Source organism: Lissotriton helveticus, chromosome 7 (assembly GCF_964261635.1).
Source record: "Lissotriton helveticus chromosome 7, aLisHel1.1, whole genome shotgun sequence".
Lineage (NCBI taxonomy): Eukaryota > Metazoa > Chordata > Amphibia > Caudata > Salamandridae > Lissotriton > Lissotriton helveticus.
The window spans coordinates 1,145,788,465-1,145,809,198 of record NC_136068.1 but is presented as its reverse complement, the minus strand read 5'-3'; positions in this window follow the sequence as shown (position 1 = coordinate 1,145,809,198).

The window sequence follows — 20,734 nt, the reverse complement described above, 5'->3', positions numbered from 1 at the left end:
CATCGTGGAGGGGTATGGTCTCCGCCTGGTGTCCTACGCCGACGACACGCAGCTGGTCATCTCCCTATCGCGCGCGCCCGGACTTGCGGCAGACATCTTCAGGAACTGCATGAATGACCTTGCTGCCTGGATGTCTGCCAACTGTTTAAAGTTAAACGGGAGCAAGACCGAGGTGCTCGTGGTGGGGGGAGTGCCGTCTGCGTGGTCGTCGGCGTGGTGGCCACCGTGTCTGGGGGAGGTTCCTGCTCCCTGCCGCGAGGCCAGAAACCTTGGCGTATGGTTGGATAAGGACCTCACCTTTGGCCCACATGTCGGTCGAGTGGCAGGGATCTGTTTCGGTGTTCTGAGAGCTCTCAGGAAAGTATTAGATCTGCTTCCCACTCCTGCTCGTCAGACACTGGTGCATGCCCTGGTTACCTCCCGACTCGATTATGGGAATCTGCTCTACCTGGGGGCCTCAGGCAGGGTCCTCGGCCGCCTGCAGGTTCTACAAAACGCAGCGGCGCGGCTGGTCCTCAGACTCCCCAGGAGGTCATCCGCCAAACTGGCCTTGCGGGCGCTTCATTGGCTCCCCATAGAGAGGAGAGTGGAGTTTAAGGCTCTTGCCACTTGCCATCGTATCCTGAGTGGCAAAGCACCTCTCCCGCTCCAGAGCCTTATAGCCCATTATGAGCCTGCACGCAGTCTCCGGTCTTCGCAGACCGGGCTGTTAAAAGTCCCAAGAATATTTAAAGCTCGCATGGGAGGCAGATCTTTCAGATACCTTGCTCCCAAGCGCTGGAACAATCTGCCACTGGAACTTCGGTTGGAACCCTGCGAAGTCCAGTTTAGAAAAAAACTTAAAACGCACCTGTTTCAGTAGATAGCTTGGTTGGGAGGAGGGGGGGACAGCCACACCACTTGCCATAGCGCGGAGACACGCCAGTGGCGTAATCAGGCGCTTAATAAATGTCCAATAATAATAATAATAATAATAACTATATATGGAATTTCAATGGTTTTGTGTGAGTAAAATAAGGTTTTCTAAATGCTAATTCCTAACTATATATGGTCTATAACCTATGGTTTTTTCAGTGAATTTTCAAGGTTTTGTAAATGCTAATTCCTAACTATATATGGTCTATAACCTATGGTTTTTTCTGTGAATATATATATATATATATATATATATATACACACATACATATATATATATATATTTTTTTTTTCCAAAGCCGAGGAAGAGGACAACAAACCAGCTCACAAAATGTAGAAAAACCCGAAGAGCCAAAAGAAAGAAGATATTACCCGCTGAGAAATTGCAAGTGAAGAATCTAATAATCAATCTCTCTCAACATATACTAACGGAAGATGAGATCAAACACGGGTACGAATAGATTTATACAAATTTGTTCGGAAATTAAAATTGGCAAAAATTCATGCACGAAAAGCGAATAATGTTCCAATTAATGAGCAAAATCCACAAGAACCACAAAGAACAAATGCTGCAACTTGGACAATTGAATAGATACCTGATCTTCAAAATATCTAATATTAATATCTAGACCCAAGAACGGACCAAAGAGTAAATAGCGGCCTGAAGCGCAAATCTAAATTCTGCCCCACACTCTCCCCAGGGAATCGATTTTATCTTTTTTCAGAAGCTATGATCTAAGAAATCGAAAAAATGCCCAACTTACGAAACAAAGGCAAAAGAGAAAACCTAACAAGTAAAGAAAGAAGTGCCATAAGAACTTTAAAAGAAGATGTAAATCTTATAATAAAGCCCGCTGACAAGGGGGTGAATATAGTCCTTTTGGACACCCAGGACTATATAAATGAAGCAATGCGCCAACTCATGGACACCAAGAACTATTGCAAATTGGAAAGCAACCCGATCAATAAAATGACTTTGCAACTCAATGAATCGCTACCAGATTGGAAAAATAAAGGACTGTTAAGTAATGATGAATTCAAATTTTTAACAAAGGATTTTCCAGTAATACCGACCATCTATTTCCTTCCCAAAATTCATAAAACCCTCATTAATCCACCAGGAAGGCCAATTGTTTCATCTTTTGACAGCCTTTGAGAACATGTCGACATGTTTCTAGCACCTATTGCTAAGAATATGAGTTCCTATATAAAAGACACTGGCGATTTCTTGAGAATTCTAAATGGCATTACATGGAGTGCCCAATATCTACTGGTCACCATCGATGTGGTCTCATTATACACATCAATGCAGCATGAAGTTGGGCTCAATGCATGTACCTACTTTTTAAAACAACGAAATATAAATGAACTACAACATACCAACATGTTGTTAGAAATGATTAAACTATGCCTCACCAATAATGTCTTCATATTCAATCAACAATTATACAAACAAGAATGTGGCACCGCAATGGGAATTTCCTTTTCACTGAACTATGCAAATGTAACGATGGGATGGTGGGAAAAAACCATTGCCTGTGATCCTACAAATCCAACAGACTTGGATAGGATTATCCCATGGGTCCGCTTCCTTGATGACTTGTTTTTAATTTGGAACGGCACACAATATGATTTCGATCTTTACTTTTAAAAATACTGTCAAAATGAAGTGGGTCTGGATTTCACATGTACAACTAGTAAAAAAGAAATAGATTTTCTGGACCTAAAACTGTACTTTGACAACAAACAAATATATTCAACTCTCTTCCGTAAGAAAACCTCAACCAACAGTATATTGCACGGAACTAGTTTCCAACCAAAACATCTTCTTTCAAGCATACCGTATGGCGAGTTCATACGCATGAAGCGAAATTGCTTGAAAATCTCAGATGCAGAAGAGAAAATAAAGGATACTGTGATGAGATTAAAAACAAGAGGATATAACACAAGAGTACTTGAAAAGAGTAAAGAACGGGCCGCAACAAAAACGAGAGAAGAAATTTTGACACCGAAAATAGTGCCACAAGATGGAAAGCAAGAGCCACCACGCTTCATAACAACTTACAGTAAAGAAAGTGGCATCATTGCAAATAAAATGAAAAAATATTGGCATTTAATATCAGGAGATCCTGACATTGGAAAACTACTAGGTGATAAACCGATGATTGGATATAGAAAGGCTGAGTCATTAAAAAATCAACTTGTGAAAAGCCATTTCAAGGAACAACAGAAAACAGACTGGCTGACAAGTCAACAAAAAGGTTTTAAAAAATTTAATGTCTGCAAGGCATGCAAAATCGGACGAAACAAGAGCACTTTCAATGAGCCAAATGGTAAGCAAATTCAGATTGAGGAGAAAATAACGTACATCTACACACATATATATTATTGAGTGTAAATGTGGATTGCAGTATATTGGGAGCACGACATGTACTTTGAAAAAACGAATCCTGGAACATATCAGGGCTGTGAAGAATAAAGACATGTCATATGCCACGGCCAAGCACATGGCAGCTTGTCAAAAAAGTGATTGGAGAGAAATGTCGTACTATGGAATTTACATGGTAAAACAAGACGAGCGGTGCGGAGATCGACAAAAGAAACGAAGGCAAATAGAATCCTGCTTTATCATCAGGTTAAAGAGCAAACGTCAGAGAGGAATGAATAATGACGAAGAACTCTATGTACATTTGGACTAAATAATAAATAAAAAATAACTAGAAATGAGAAAATATGCATGACCCTCTAGCTGCTTTTATTTCGGCAAGGCACTGAACCTTGCTAAAAATATCTGTTAGGCTCTGACACTGGTTTTGTTTAATGTAAAATGGAAATTATATCCCTTCACTGATTTGTCTAAACCAATTGCATAGAAATTAGTAAATGTCACTTACGTATGTGGAAAGCCAACATAGAATAAATGTATAAGAACATGCTGTGCGACAATGCAAGTGCAATTTGCTGCTTAGGCACTAAACCTGAATGTACATATAATATGAGCAATCATTATAATTGTGAAAGTCTGGCGCAAAAAGTGAAATTGTAAATATGTATATAACTTGTGTAAACTACATATTCCAGAATGCCATCTTAAGGCAAAATGAGATTTAAAACAAACACATATGATGGCCCACTTACTGTGAAAAAAGCCAAGGTGTGGCTGAAACGCATTGGTCCGAGCATTGAAATAAATATATCAAATTGGTAAATCCAAGCCCGGAGTGCCGTGTCTTTTGTGAAAAATTGTGGTTTTGGGTCATGATCCGACCCCTACGCAGAGCACCGGAACAGAGCGTGCAGGGTCCAAGGATCACTTTGTGCTGGAAAGTGATTGATATATATATGTATATTCATAGAAAAAAAACATAGGTTTCAGGGGTTTTATAGTTAGCTGGACAGTTCACTCGTACAAAACCATAGAAATTCCTCCATTATTGTTAGTTCTGCTAACTATAACTCGCGCACCCGCAAAGCACTGCTGATGATGTCACATATTACATCATTCATGACATGGTCAGTGACATCACTGATGACATCTCAAATGACATTACTGATGACATCATCCACGTGACAATCTGATACGCCTCATCATATACTAGTATAACCTTTCATCACTCACTGTAAAATACAGAGTACCATATTTGAAACCATTGACACACCAATACCAGTTACTACATACCCACTCACTGATTCCTAAGTCTACACACACAACTACCCATTCAACAACAGAATCACTTATGCATGCAGTCACTAATTAATAGAACACTATAAAATGCACATATACACATATATAGACATTGACACATCAGCAGTCATCTTAGTCGGTTATGCAGTCATCCTACTCACTCATGAAAAAAATGAATCACACTTACATTTACTCACTTACACAATTATACACACAACACCTCATGTATTCAAACACATAGTAACTTATAGTTAATATGTTAAAAAATCACCATTACAATTATATACTCATTCATATAGTTACTCTCACAATCACTGACTCTTCCATATACTTATTTATATACACCAACTCTCACATACAATGCCTTTTATTTTTTTACTTTGTTTAAGATGTACAACTAAAACATATATTCGTTCACCAACACACAAATAAATACACTCAGTCACCCAAACAACTGTTTTCACATGCACTCTTTAACCTATACACCTAGTCAATCAACCATTCACACATCTATGCATAGAGTTACTCACACCTCATCCAACCACTCACAAACTCAGTGTCCCATACAAATGCTCATTTAACTAATCAATAACTAATATACACACTCATGTAGTTAGTGACCAACTGATGCAGCATGTTATACAACAACAGAGTTTAGTTGCTGTTCGAAAAAACTGGTTTTGAGGAGTCTTCTGAAGGTCAGTTGGTCTTGGCTCTTCCGTAGGCGGATGGGGAGGGTGTTCCAAGTGTTGGCGTGAGGTGGGAGAATGATCTGCTGCTGGCAGTCACTCTTCGGATCCGGGGTACAGTGGCGAGGGCGTGGTCGGTGGGGCGCAGCGGAGCTGGCGGGTGTGGGTGTAGAAGCTGAGTCGGCTGTTGAGGTACGCTGGTCCGGTGTTGTGCAGTGCTTTCTGTGCGTGGGTGAGTAGCTTTAAAGGTTATCCTCTTGTTGACGGTGCAGGTATCTTAGGTGGGGTGTGATGTGGCTGTGGCGAGGGATGTCGAGGATCAGGCGTGCGGAGGCATTCTGGATGTGTTGGAGCCGTTTCAGGAATTTGGCCGAGGCTCCTGCGTAGAGGGTGTTTCCGTAGTCCAATCTGCTGCTGACGAGGGCCTGGGTGACCGTCTTTCTTGTTTCGGTGGGGATTCACTTGTAGATCCTGCAGAGCATCTTAGGGTGTTGAGGCAGGAGGAAGAGACGGCGTTAACCTGATTCATCATGGAGAGGGTCACGTTCTCGGATGACCCCTAGGTTGCGTGCCTGGTCGGTGGGTGTTGGAGCTGTTCCTAGTGCGGTTGGCCACCAGGAATCGCCCCAGGCCGAGGGCGTGGATCCGAGGATGAGGACATCTGTCTTGTCCGAGTTCAGTTTCAGTCGGCTGTTTCTCATCCATTCAATGATGGTCTTCATTCCTTCTTGGAGGATGGTTTTGGGGGTGAGGGGGTCTTTAGTGACGGAGAGGATCAGCTGGGTGTCATCGGCGTAGGAGATGATGTTGAGGTCGTGCAGTCGGGCGACGTGGGCGAGCAGTGCCATGTAGATGTTGAACAGCGTTGGGCTGAGGGATGAGCCCTGGGGTACGCCACCGATGATATCGTTGACTTCGGATCGGAAGGGTGTAGGCGGACGCTCTGTGTTCTGCCGGAGAGGAAGGATGTTGTCCAGTCGAGGACCTTCTCTTGGATCCCGGCATCGTGGAGGTGTGTTCTTAGTGTGCGGTGGCAGACCGTGTCAAAGGCGGCTGACTGGTCCAGGAGGATGAGGGCCGCTGTTTCTCTGTTGTTTAGCATGGTCCTGATGTCGTCGGTCGCGGCAATGAGGGCAGTTTCGGTGCTGTGGTTGCTGCGGAACCCAGACTGGGACGAGTCCATGATGCTGTTTTCCTCAAGGAATCTGGTCACTTGTTTGTTGACGGCCTTCTCGATGACCTTCGCCGGAAACTTGAGCAGGGAGATGGGTCGGAAGTTCTTGAGTTACTTGGGGTCCGCCTTGTGCTTCTTGACTAAGGCATTGATCTCGGAGTGCCTACAGCTCTCCGGGAAGGTCGCTGTTGTGAAGAAGATATTGATGGCTTTCCAGAGATGGGGTGCGATGGTGGTGCAGATGTGGTATGGGCATGGGTCTGATGGGGATCCGGAGTGGACGGAGTTCATGATCTTGATGGTGTCATCGTCGTCGTTAATGTTGGTCCAGGTGATCAGGCAGTTGGTGCGGGTGGTGGTTGTGGGGGCGGGTGTCTCAGTGGTGTCCGGGGTGGTCGTGGCGTTGAAGCTGTTGTGGATGTCTGCGATCTTGCAGTGGAAGAAGGTGGCTAGCGAGTTGCACAGGTCTTGCGAAGGTGGAATATCGTTGGTTTTCGAGCTGGGATTGGAGAGTTCCTTCACGATGTTGACGAGCTCTTTGCTGTTGTGTGTGTTGTTGTCTAGGCGGTCTTTAAAGTAGGCCCATTTGGCGGATCTGATGAGGTGGTGGTGTCTGCGGGTGGCGTTCTTGTGGGCTGCGTTGCTTTCCGGTGTTTGTTCACGGATCCAGTTCTTCTCTATTATTCGGCAGGTTTGCTTGGAGGCCTGAAGGTCTTCAGAGAACCAGCTTGCTTGCTTTCTGGTCTGGCTGTTGGATGGCTTCTTGAGCGGGGCATGGGTGTTGGCGCAGTTATCGATCCTCTGTCTGACGTTGCAGGCGGCAACGTTGGGGGTTGGTCGGGTCTTCGGGTGGGCTCTGGGCGAGAGTGGTGGTTAGCTGGTCTTCGGTGACTTTGCTCCAGCAGCGGCAGGGGACCTGTTGAGTGCGGTGGTGCGTGGTGGGTTTCCAGAAGGTGAAGTGGATGCAGCGATGGTCGGTCCAATGTAGTTCGGTGGTGTGGTTGAAGGAGACATGGGAGCTTGCTGTGAAGATGGGGTTAAGCATGTGGCCAGGGGAGTGGGTGGGTATAGTGACGAGTTGTCTGAGTCCAAGGTTGGCGCGGTTGTCGATCAGGGTGGAAGAGTTGGAGTTGATGTTGTTCTCGGATACAAATTCTGGTCCCTGAGAAGGATGTAGTCCATGGAGGCGAGGGCTTGCGTGCTGATGAAGTCGGCGATGGAGTCGCTGAATTGGGGTCGGGGTATGGGGGTCTGTAGATGAGGGTTCCTCTGAGGGTGGTGTTGGGGTTGGTGTGGATCTGGAAGTGCAGGTGTTCGGCAGTGCTGAGGGTGTCATCAATGTTTGTCAAGATTTTGAGAGTGTTGCTGTGGACGATGGCGATTTCTCCTCCTACTCCGTTGGTGCGTTTCTTGCGGGTGATCTTGTAGCCTTTTGGGATGGCTATGGTGATGTCCGGTGCTGAGGAGGGGTTCAGCCAGGTCTCTGTCAGGAAGGTGATGTCTGGGTGTTGGATTCCAGTAGGTCCCAGAGTTCAATGGCGAGTTTGCGTACGGAGCGGGTGTTGAGAAGGATGCATCTGAGGTAGTTGGGTTCTTTGGTAGATGGGTTGGTGGGCCGGTTGCTGGTGAAGCTGCAGTTCCAGCAGGTGAAGGGACCTTGGGTGCGATTCGGGGTGGCCAGGCAGCAGGTGCATGATCGTCCGCTGTTGAGTGCGTGGAGGGTGCTGGAGTCGTAGCAGAGGTGGGTGTTGTTCCGTTCGCGGGGGCTAGGGGTCCTGGTGCTGGGCGGTCGAAGACAGGCTTGCCTTAGGCGTGCCTTCGGTATGCCAGCGGCACGGCCGCATAGCGGCCGCCACATAAGGGGAGGAGGGAGGGAGGAACAGCTGGGAGGTGGGAGCGGGGAGGCGAATGGGCTACGAGGGGGGCGGGGCTGCAGGGGACGCAGCTGCGGGAGAATGGGAGGGAGAAAACTGCAAAGGGAAAGCAGAAGGCAAAGAGTGGCTCAATAAGTACAGTGGGAGAAAAAAAATGTTGACAAAAACCAGTAAGAAACAGAAATGCAACACAGTACAATTACAATGAAACAACCTTAGTACAATTACAATAAGATAGGTGAACAAGCAGAACCTACGGCGGGCCTCGAACCCAGAACACTGTCACAGTGGCAGCAGCTGGGCTAAGGACACGGGCGCAGTCAGGGGAAGCTGCGCGGTGTGGGGAGCGACCTGCCTGGAGACAGGGTCATGGGTCGCTCAGAAATTCAGTGAATTTCTGAGGTTTTTTAAATGCTAATTACTAACTATAATGTCCCTGAAACTTGTGGTTTTCTCAGTGAATTTGATATATATGTATTTAATCTCCACTCACTCTTACAAGGAAGGTATCAGCACTCAGGTTGTAGTTTGGAAGTATTTAATCTGCAAAGGACGTGATCCACTCGTTTCGGCTCGTCTGAACCTTGATAACGACACAAGACGTCATTGTAGCATCCTTATTTAAATGTACAAATGCCTAAAGTTGCCAACATTAACAAAGGACTACATATTACTTTATTCCAAAAAGCTGTCGGCCATATTGGCCGGGTCACAATGTAATAATTCAGGAATTGATACAATAAAGAAAAGAAAACAAGTGTTAATATGCACACAATGTCATTTCTGCATATCTTGCCCCGTGACCGCCATACCAGTATGTTCGTCAACGTGGCTTATTCATAATAAACATACTTAGAATTGCAAACATCAACATAAACAATGGACTACACATTACTTTAAAGTGAAAGGCTATCGGTCATATTAATCTGGGCATGTAGCGTATTATAAGGGTTCTTACACGAAAGAAAAGAAAAAAAGGGGTGTTAATGTACACACACTATTGCTAAATAAAGTTCTAGCGATTATATTTCCATTCCATTTACAGCTCATTTGTGATGTCATGAATGATGTAATGTCTGAAGTCATTAGCAGTACATGTGAGGGCGTAAGTTATAGTTAGCTCAGGTAACTATAACTGCTGAATTTCACTGGTTGTGTATGAGTGAAATCTGAGTCTAACTATACCGTCCCTGTAATCTTTATTTTTTTCAGGAAATTTCTAATTTTTTTAACGTTAAGTAAGATGCATATCACAATGGATGGTGGGGGGTTGGAAGCAGGGCCTGGCATTGTGCTGCCCCCACCCAAGCTTGCTGCTCCTGCCTTCCCTCCTCCTATCCATCCATTGTCCAAGTCTACGTCCCTGCTCCCTTATTACAGCCCTGGGTAGCTGTTGTTCTGCCACTGGCCTTCCCACCTTCTCTGAACAGTTAGCTTGCTGACCCATCCTCCACCTCCCTATCCTCTGTTGTCTGAATGCATGGACTAGCCTCCTTCCTCCTTCCATTCATGGTCTTATGTGCTGCCACTGCCTACCATTTAGCATGATGTACCAATCCACTCCTTCTGCCCTCCATTGCCCAATTCTATGCCCCATCAGTGTCCTCCTGCTCAGCCTCTGTGCTTAGCTTGCTGCCCCTATATACCTTCCCCCTGCCCTCCGGAGTCTGTGTGCATGCCCCTGCTCCTTCCTTTTTGCCCACCATGTTCCATGGACCTGCCACTCCTATTTATTCTGAGTGTTCTTTTGAGCTGCCACTCCCCTCCCACCTGCCTAGCATTGTCAGATGACTATAACCTGTCCCTGCCACCTCCACCCTGCCTGTCCACATTCCATGCCCATATCCCCTTCCTCCTGTCCCCCATGGTCCATTTTACTACCACACCATTCTGCCCTCCCTGGTCTGTTGAGCTGCAACTGCTCCTCCTGCCTGCCCCGTGTGGCCTGTTGTGAAGCCCCTTTCCCTGAAATCTCTTGACTCTTCACAGGTCCTGACCCTCCCTTCTATCCTCCATGGTCCTTTGTGCATGCCCCTGCACCTTCCTTCTTGCCCATCATAGCCATTGTGCTGCCACTAACCCTCCCGCTTGCCATGCATGGTCTCCTGTGCTGCCACAGCCCCTCCCACCTTCCCTGTGTGGTCAGCTAGCTGCCCCTTACCCCCTCCCACCATCCCTCCATGGTCTGTGTGTATGCCATTATAGTCTCACTGTTGCTCTCCATGATGTGTCTTGCTTCTAGTGCCCATCCTACCTGACCTCCATGGTCATCTTGCTGCTCCTGCCCTGCCCCCTTACCCCCAGCCCTCTGTTTCCATGTGCAGACCCCTATTCCCTCCCTCCTGACTTATCTGTTCCATTGTAATGCCCTTGATCCGTCCCTCCTGCCCTTTATGTTCCGTTATGCTGAAGCTTTCTCTCCTGTCTGTCCATTATGGTCAGCTAGCTATCATTGCCTCTTTCCCCTCTGTTCTCTGTTGTCCGGGTGTATTGTGCTGCTGCAAACCCTGCTGCCTTCCCTGTAGGGTCAGTTTGGTGCACCTCTCCATGTCCCTCCTGTCCTCTGTTATCCAAGTCCATGTCCCTACCCCAATTCCTACTGCCTTCCATGATCCAATGTACCATATTTGCTAACCTTTTGAAGTTGGTAAGAGGGAGATTTTGAAAAAAAACTGGGGCATTGATTTTCCCCTTTGACTTGCATTGAAAAATAGGAGATTGTAGAAAGGAGACAGATCAAATAAAGCCCATTTGGGCTTAAAAACATTGAATTGTATTGTATTGTATATTAGATTTATAGAGCGCCTTATCACCCAGGGGTCTCTAAGCGCTTAGCAGAAGATAAGCACAGTGTAGTTGTTTGGGGGCAAGTTAGATAGTACCCCATGCCTCCTGAAACAGTACAGTTTTTAGCTTTTTCCTGAAGGGTAGTAAACTTGTTTCTTTGCGCAAGCTCTCTGGCAGTTTATTCCATGCACTGGGAATTGTATGGGAAAAAGTACGCCCTCCTAAGGAAGATAGTTTAAAACGCAAACAAACCAACAGTGCAGCATCTGCTGATCGTAAATTCCTGCTGGGAGCGTACGGAACTAAACGTTCCTTGATGTACTTTGGGGCGTGCCCATACAAGGCTTTATGCGTAATGCATAGGCCCTTAAACTTGGCCCGCTGTTTCACCGGCAGCCAATGGAGTTTGTGGAGGAAAGGGGTGGCATGGGTCCTTCTGGGTTTATTGAAGATTAATCTGGCAGCATCGTTCATGACTATCTGCAATCTACTCGAAAGTTTTTGAGAGATACCGATACACAGAACGTTGCCGTAGTCCAGGCGTGCCAGGATCAGAGCTGACACTGCTCTCCTAAGCGTGTCCACTGTCCGGATGGGGGAGAGTTTACGCAATTGTCTCATTAAGCCCACACATGTACCTACTACAGCTGAGACCTGGGCTGACATAGTGAGATTGACATCTACAATCAGGCCTAGGCTTTTCACTGCTTTTGCTGGTACTGGGGATGGCCCTAATTCAGTGGGCCAAAGGAGATCGTTCCATGGGCTAGATGCCGTTGTGATTGCCAGCACCTCGGTCTTATCGGGATTTATTTTTAATGAGTTGGCCGTCATCCAGTTCACGGTAAATTTTAGGATGTTTTGCATTCTCTGATATGCCTTTGGACAACTGTCAATTTGGATGATGATCTGCGTATCATCGGCATAGTTGTATATACTGCAGTCCATCTGATTTAGTGCAGAGATAAGGGGCTGCAGGTAGGCGTTAAACAGTAGGTGTGACAAGGCTGAGCCCTGAGGAACTCCACATGTAATACCTGCTGCCTCCGATACCAGACCAGGTCTATTATATTGCCACAGCCTCTCTTGCCAGTCCTGTATTGTTGGTTGTTGCCCCTGCTCAGTTTCCACTGCCCTCCTTAGCCTGTTGTGCTGCCACTGCCCAGTGTGGTCAAATTGTTGCCCCTGAACCCTCCTACCTGCCTTCAATTTTCAGAGTCCGTGCCCCTGGCCTCTGCCTCTCATCATTATCCTAATGAACAACTAGATTGCTAATATTCTATATTTATTACAAAAGTGTGGAACCCCTGACGTCATCTTGATGTAATCAAAACTGTAATACCTAGAGCATTTCCTTTAGAAATTACATATATGAGAGGGTCTTATTTGCATCAAAATTATGGTTAGTGCTCTAAAAAACTAAAATGAGGACATATTTTTTGAGTTTTCAAATAGCGAAAAAGCCATTTTAAATTATTTGTTATCTTTATTTTTTTTAACCAGTTGACCACTTGATTAAATGTTGCGCTTAGGGGAGGGGATGTGGTGTTACTTCCAGAGCTGAAGACTTTGCAATTGGGGAACCAGGTTGGAGTTTCTGCTTCAGCTCGACATTCTGTGATTCTGGTCAAATCACTTAATCTCCCCATGTCTAAACCCAAAATGAATGTGTTCTTCTGTGATGTAACCAATGCTCATGTAAAGCACTCCAATACCTGACAAGTCTGCACTATATAAAACTGCAATAACACAAAAAATAAAAAGTGTTTTGCACACTTCTGTCATTGGGCTACATGTGGGCTACATCCGAGTGATATTTGTGCTACATTTGGGCACTTTTGTCTCTGGTGGCCATCTTGGGAGATTTCTATGTTATGAAGTTTCCTAATTTCCTCATTTTCTACAGTCTCCTCAGTAGGAAATACTTTCAGTTTTTTACTTTGATTCCATCAAGAAGGCATTCAGATGTGTCGCACATTTGCCATAAATTCTGAATGTTAGCACTCTAGTTGCTCATTAGATCACTGTAGTAACGCTACTGCTTACCACAGAAGTCTGCTGCTGGTATTAAAAGTGCATGTTTCAGTCAGCATGTCAGAATTTTTTAATGAAATAGAAGAGGATTTGAGAAGTCACTCAAAATGTGCCCTAATTTTTCTTTCTTCAGCACTAATCATACTTTCTTTGGCAAAATGAACCCCCTCATTTCGTTCCTTTTTAAATTAAATGTTTTAAGAGTTACCACTTTATTCCAATCATGATGGCTTCAGGTGTGCAATACGTTTGTCATAAGTATGACTGTTAGCGCTCTAGTTGTTCTTTAGAACACTCTGGGAAGCTGCAGTAGAACACAAAGGAATCAAATGACAGTCTCTGCCCTTGTTGGATGTACATGTTTTACTGAGATTGTCAGACTTCATTCTCCCATGACTGAAAAAGATAATGTGAATTTACAGAAAATATGCTCTGTTTAGCTTATAAATCATCTTCCAAACCTCTGTGGAAAAAGCATGAGAAAATAGTTTTCTCTCAAACATGATTCATGATATCCCAGCAGAAGGCTTTTTCACATGGTAAAATCACCTTAGAACACACCACAATTCCTAAAATGAGTATGGTACCACCAACAAATGCTTCATAATGTAACTAAAGTCTTAAAACCTTCTATTAACTGCAATGCCTTTTAATGAGGTGCTATCATGTATATTGGCCCCAAGATGGCTGCCAACACTTCTTGGATGAAGTGCTGACAGCCAATCAGATCACACGATGAGATGTGTGGTTATGCTCCGCCTATATATATATATATATAAATATATATATATATATATATATATATATATATATATATATATATATATTTTCCATTAATATTTAAAAAACTACTGAACGGATTTACAGCATTTAACAAAAAGGGCTACCTTTTTGCCAAATTTGGTGTAATTCCATTCAGCAGTTAGGGCTGTAGCCGTGTCTAAAGTTTCCCATTGAAAATTGCATGGAGAAAACCCGTTTTGTGGCCCCCTTTTTTCTCGTCCCCACCTTGCCGAATCACCCCGAAACCTTCAAGATCGAAGCGGGCCATAAGTTTTGAAAATTTCGCGAAGATTCGTCAATCGGCACCAAAGTTATTGGGAATAGAATGTTGCGATTTTCCTATGGTAACTAGGTCCTAACTATAACTACGTACTGGCAATCGCCAGTAGGTAATATAGATATATATACACACATATATATATTACCTACTGGCGGTCGCCAGTAGGTAGTTATAGTTAGGATCGATTTCCATAGGGAAATCGCAACATTTTATTTGGAATAACTTTGGCGCCGGTTGAGGAATCAGCCTGAATTTTTCAGCAACTTTGCCTCGCGGCGCTCCGCTCCTTCCCTGAAAGTTTGGAGGGGATTCGTCAAGCGGGGGCCGAGATAAAAGGGGGTTCCAAAACATGTTTTCCCCATGTTAATTTCCATAGGGCGGTCTGTCGCATTTTTAGCTCGAACGGCTAAATGGATTTTCACCAAACTTGGCAAAATTGTAGGGACTGGTAGCCCGATGTGCCTTTGCTATGTCTCAAGATATGTGGTCCAGAGGATTTTGAGTAATTTAGGTTCCCAAAAATTTATATATCTGTAAGCGCGCCCCGGTGCGCGTACCGGGGAGCGCTCCGGGCGCGCCACGCGACCTGCGCACGGGAAGCTGATTGACTCTCGGGTGTCTGTAAACATTCGAAACAGTCCGCAGCGGCCGCCATCTTGTGTCTCGGTAGGATCGAGACACACGAGGTGGTAAAAACAAAAGGGAAAATAATGAAAAGGGGGCAGGGTAGACCCCCCTGGCCCCCTAGGTTTGATGTGGGGGCCATAAAAGGGTCCCTCGGGTAAAAAAAAATATATATTTTTTTTCCGATTTTCGCGGGGGGAGCGCCCAGTACGTGCACCGTGGAGCGTACCGGGGAGCGTACTTTAGTGAAAAATAGTGAAAATAATAGTGTAAAATAATCATTTTGAGTGATTACAGGTAGGGTAGCTCTGAAAAGAGCTTTTGGGTTCTGTGGCTGTTTTAGGTACCTACAAGTACGTCCCACACACACTCACACGCACACAACCCTACACCCCCACAGTCACACACACCTTACACACGCACACCTCCACCCACACCCAAACACCCCACAGCCCTACACCGACACCTTATACATCCACAACCACACATCCCACACACCCAGACACACACACACACCTCACCCCCCAACACACACACACGCACACACAGATACCTCACAGACACACCTCACACATCCCACACACCTCCCCCCACACGCACACCTCACAGACACATCCACACATCCCACACATACACACACATCCTATACACATACTCCCCACACCCACACACACCCCAAACACACCTCACACACCCACACTTCCACCTACACCGAAACACCCCACAAACCCACACACACACTTTACATACCTACATCCCCACCCACACCCACATACCCCACACATATATACACCTCATCCCCCCCAGACACACACACACACACACATACACACCTCACAGACACACCCCGCACATCCCCCACACACACCTCCCCCACCCCCACACATGGGGAAAACTCAGTGAAACACTAAAATAATAATTTAAAGTGCTTAGAGGTAGGGTATCTCTGAATAGAGTTGTTGTGTTGTGTGGGTGAAGTACCAACATGTAGGTACCAATGCAGAGTCTTAAATTCAATGTACACCGTTTACTCTGTAGATAATTTGCATGTTGTTATAGAAGTTATTGTGGTATATGGAATGACACCTACACCCACACACACACTTTACACACCCACATCCCCACCCACACCCACATACCCCACACAGATATACACCTCATCCCCCCAGACACGCACACACACACACATACACACACACCTCACAGACACACCCCGCACATCCCCCACACACACCTCCCCCACCCCCACACATGGGAAAAACTCAGTGAAACACTAAAATAATAATTTAAAGTGCTTAGAGGTAGGGTATCTCTGAATAGAGTTGTTGTGTTGTGTGGGTGATTTAAGTACCAACATGTAGGTACCAATCCAGAGTCTTAAATTCAATGTACACCGTTTACTCTGTAGATAATTTGCATGTTGTTATAGAAGTTATTGTGGTATATGGAATGCATACCATAGTCTGTCAGGAAAACATAAAGAACATGGAGGCAGGAGATGAAAAAGAGATGTCAAATACACTTTGGAGATAATATAGTGGGAGAAAGGAAGTATCTATGAGCAAAATTACTATGTAAAACAAAAAAGTTGCACAGTATTCTATAAGTCTCACATTATATTATATTCATTTTGGTACTATTTCATTGATTACATATAAAAAAGAATAATGTCTGGAACAATTTTTAATTATTAAATATAAATTTATTGCTCTGATTTTTCAAAATTTAATAAGACTTCCAATATTATGTCGTCGGGAATGTCCTTATTTGGATTACATGATTCCATTTCTTCCACATATTTCAGAAACTCTTCATCAAGAGACTGATCCAAAAAATCTGAATCGTTATTCTCTTCCTCTGGGTTGTCCTGAAGATCAAGTTCGAATGAAATATTACATTTATTTTGATCTCCTTCCATTATGTTGCTGTAAATTGCATAAAAAATAAATATATCAGTAGAGATAGGGCACTGTTGGGTTTAAGTTCAGACAGGTAGTTTTGATTTTTTAACAGTGAAGTTATCTTTGGGCAGTGTATGGTATCAGGCTGGAAGTAGAAATATAAAAAAGTGTATGTGATGAAACCTAAGTGAATTCATAATTATACAAGACAAGCCTAAATCCATCCATAACTATAACAGAGAAGTCTATCTAAATCTATAACTATTACAGAGGGATAGTATATAACTATCAGAAAAAGTTTTCCATATTAACTTAAAGTGCACAATATACTTCAGTTTTCAAAATAACAACTTACCTTTAAAAAGAAGTTGAAGTTATTAGTGAAAATCCTTTTGAAATGTACACCAGGAAGTAGTAGTCAAAATGGCTGTGTTTCCCTCTCTTTCTTTATATATATTCAGGTACATAACCAATCAAATGTCAGGTAAAAAAAATAGAAAATGAAAGTAACATTTTAATTGGTTGTCAATTCTAACACTTCAGATGTGTTTTTGTGAAGTAATTTACCTCAGGATATTTAGACAGTGCTACAGCTCAAATGGCTCAATGGAATTCCATCGAATTTGGGAAAATGGTAGGGATTGGTATGTAGTATGAGCTATTCTATATTTGGTGAAAGTGTCTCCAGTGGTTTTTATGTAAATTAACTTTTAACATTTTTTGGGAGCGCTTCCCGGTGCGCGCCCCGGTACGCGTACCGGCAGCGCTACGGGAGTCCTCCATTTTGTGTTTCGGTAGATTTGAGACAGAAAATGGAGGACAAACAACGTTGGGAATGGGTATAAGGGGGCATTGTAGGCACTCCTTGACCCTCTAGGTTTTCTGAGGGGGTCTTAGGAGGCCGAAATAGGCAAACAAACAAAAAAAGTTTTTATTTTTCGCGGGGGGAGCGCCCGGTACGCGCACCGGGAAGCATACCGGGGAGCGTACTATGGTGAAAAATAGTGAAAAAAGTTAGAAAAAGATAATAATTTGGAGTGATCCGAGATAGGGTAGCCCTGAAAAGGGCTTTTAGGTTCTGTGGCTGATTTAGGTACCTACAAGTAGGTACCAATGCACAGTCTTAAATTCAGGAGGAATATTCTATTCCCCTCATCTGAAAAGTGCACACCATCTTCCCTGTAGATATCTTTCATGTTGTAACGCAAGTTATTATTGTATATTGAACCCATTCCATAGTCTCTCATGTAAGCAGAAACAGATTTATTCACATGTTTCCGTGCTTTCTCAAATTGTGGACAAAATTGATTGGACCACTTCCATTTCTGCCTTTGGCATATATTGGAATATACCAAGGCAGTTTGAGGAAAAAGTGCCATCAATTGATCAAAGGTGTCCTTTATAAGCATTTCCAGACCTACCCCAGTCAATGTGCCCAAGTCATTTCCTCCACAGTGCACAATTAAAAGGTCAGGATGTGGCAAATGCAAAAAGGTTTTCACCAATGGTATCAATTGGTGACATTTCAATCCTCTGTGGCCAATCCATTTAATCTTCACATTTGGTAAGTCAAGGTTGTGAAAATTTCTGGTAGCTGCATACCTTTGAGCCCAGTGGATATAGCTATGTCCAATAATCCAGACAGAATACATGGTGAGAGGAGATTCTGATGCAGTCAGATGAAGTGTGGAAAAGAAATGGCAGTTGGAACAATAGGAGCTTGCAAAAAAAAAACCTGTGGAGTTTCAGTGCTCTTGAATCACAAGCAATGATTGGTAGAATGAGATAGTTGAAAACTGAAAGTTAGGGTGCATGGTTGTGTTCTGTGTAAGAAGTAATTTGAATGGTTAAAAAAAGTCATTTAAAGAAACCTTGCACCAGAAAAGCTGATGTATTCGCAGGTGAAACATCCTTGATGAGGTGATTTGCAACATTGTAGAATAAACTTTTAACCCTGGGAGCTCAGTGAGGAGGGAGTTGCTATGGTAACAGGTAGAAAGGGCCGAGGGAGGGAACGGTGTTGGTTTGAAAATACAGAGGGAAGAGATTTGATTGGTTACCATGAGCAATATGTGTGTAGAATTAGAGGTTTTCTGTGCCTTTATGGTTTGCAGTGTCTGGAGAACATACCTTTTGCTCTGCTAAAGAAATATTGGTGTGTGTATCTGACACTGTTCTGAATCTCCTAAAATATTTGTAAAGGTGAGTTATCATTCATTTAATATACATAGAGACTTGTATACTCTATGGAGAAGATTTGGAAGCAAATTGTGGTTTTTTAATGTTGGTTTGTGTCATGCTTTTTGATAATGCTTGGTAAAAAGTTTTTACTGCATAAAGTAATTGTATTTTGTAAAACTGTGAAGTTGTAGTCGTGACATGGAATGCTTCTACATAGGACCTGTGCTGTGTTTTGTAAATGTGATGTAAAAAACGATTTTGGGGGAAATAAATAGTTTTTACATTTTTTAAAAGGAATAAAGAATGTGTGCATGTTTAATAGAAATACATTTGACTCTTTACAATGATTTTACCTGTGTTAAGTCAGTGTAGGAAGCATATTGAGTTTGTTTGCATAGAGGAATTGTATTTTGTAAAATTGTGAAGCTTCATGTGAAAGCTTTAATTGTATTTTGTAAAATTGTGAAGTTTTAGTCGTGACATGGAATGCTTCTACATAGGACCTGTGCTGTGTTTTGTAAATGTGATGTAAAAAACGATTTTGGGGGAAATAAATAGTGTTTACATTTTTTAAAAGGAATAAAGAATGTGTGCATGTTTAATAGAAATACATTTGACTCTTTACAATGATGTTACCTGTGTTTTAAATCAGTGTAGGAAGCATATTGAGTTTGTTTGCATAGAGGAATTGTATTTTGTAAAATTGTGAAGCTCCATGTGAAAGCGTTTGCCTCAGTCTTATTCTTGTTGTGAGGCAGGTGCAAGATTTTGCCTCAGTCTTATCCCTGCTGTGAGGCAGATGATTGTAAATATGATCTGTGCTGTGTTTCCTAAATGTGATGTCAAAAACGATTTTGGGGAAAATAAATGGATTTTACATTTTTGAGTATAATGTGGCGCAAAGGTTTAAAAAATGACGCATACATGCGTCACTTTTTAAATATGGGGCAAAAAGGTACATGTTTGGGCTTTCCTGGGGAGCCTAGGTTGTGAGGATTGTATCTAAGTGTGCAGTGGACTAGGCTTCATGAAGCATATCCCTGTCTGCATTCTTAGAGACAGGTGTCAATTTGACTCTTTACAATGATGTTAGCTGTGTTTTAAAACAGTGTAGGAAGCATATTGAGTTTGTTTGCATAGAGGAATTGTATTTTGTAAAATTGTGAAGCTCCATGAGAAAGTGTTTGCCTCAGTCTTATTCCTGTTGTGAGGCAGGTGCAAGATTTTGCCTCAGTCTTATCCCTGCTGTGAGGCAGATGGTTGTAAATATGATCTGTGCTGTGTTTCCTAAATGTGATGTCAAAAACGATTTTGGGGAAAATAAATGGATTTTACATTTTTGAGTATAATGTGGCGCAAAGGTTTAAAAAATGACGCATACATGCGTCACTTTTTAAATATGGGGCAAAAAGGTACATGTTTGGGCTTTCCTGGGGAGCCTAGGTTGTGAGGATTGTATCTAAGTGTGCAGTGGACTAGGCTTCATGAAGCATATCCCTGTCTGCATTCTTAGAGACAGGTGTCAATTTGACTCTTTACAATGATGTTAGCTGTGTTTTAAAACAGTGTAGGAAGCATATTGAGTTTGTTTGCATAGAGGAATTGTATTTTGTAAAATTGTGAAGCTCCACGAGAAAGCGTTTGCCTCAGTCTTATTCCTGTTGTGAGGCAGGTGCAAGATTTTGCCTCAGTCTTATCCCTGCTGTGAGGCAGATGATTGTAAATAGGATCTGTGCTGTGTTTCCTAAATGTGATGTCAAAAACGATTTTGGAGAAAATGATTGGTTTTTACATTTTTGATTATAAT